Below are 651 nucleotides of genomic sequence, written 5' to 3'. Positions count from 1 at the left end.
TCCTTCTGTGGACACTTGAAGGACCTGCCGTGGACATCTGGGACACCTGACACAGCTGGGGACACCGGGGGCCCTCCATGGACACCTGACACAGCTGAGGACCCTCCAATGGACACCTGAGGACTCCCTGGACATGGGGCTGACTGTCCCTCAGTGCCCTCAGTAAAGGTGGTGTCCTACCCATGATGTTCCTGTGTGGGTGATGTCATAGGGTGGGGCGGGGGGAGCAGCTGCTCTCAGTTCAGACCACTAACGCCCAGTACGGACCAGGAACGCCCAGTGCGTGAGGCGGGGACACCCCCGCGGGTTGTTTATCGTCGCAAACTACAGCTCCCAGCATGCACCGGGGCCCAGCATGGCCGAACCCGCCGTTATTCAAAACCACAGGTGCCAGAATGCATCGGGAGGAACATGGCCGCCAAGCCACTTCCGCTGTGGCAGTTTAATTTAAGCCTACATTTCCCATCATACATCGGGGTCAGGTAACCGGAACTACGCATCTTTAACGAAACTACAATTCCCGTCATGTATCAGGGCAATATGGCCGACTTCCGGTCCATTTTCCGGGAAGTTCCGCCCTCTTCGTGCCCCAAGAAGGGTGGGAATGTGAAGTAGCGCCCCTGGCGGACGGGAGGAACAAAGGGGGGGGTT

This window comes from Corvus brachyrhynchos, unplaced genomic scaffold (genome assembly GCF_000691975.1).
Source record: "Corvus brachyrhynchos isolate BGI_N302 unplaced genomic scaffold, ASM69197v1 scaffold442, whole genome shotgun sequence".
In the NCBI taxonomy this organism is placed as follows: domain Eukaryota; kingdom Metazoa; phylum Chordata; class Aves; order Passeriformes; family Corvidae; genus Corvus; species Corvus brachyrhynchos.
The sequence above is the reverse complement of the archived record's forward strand: the minus strand, read 5'-3'. Positions refer to the sequence as shown.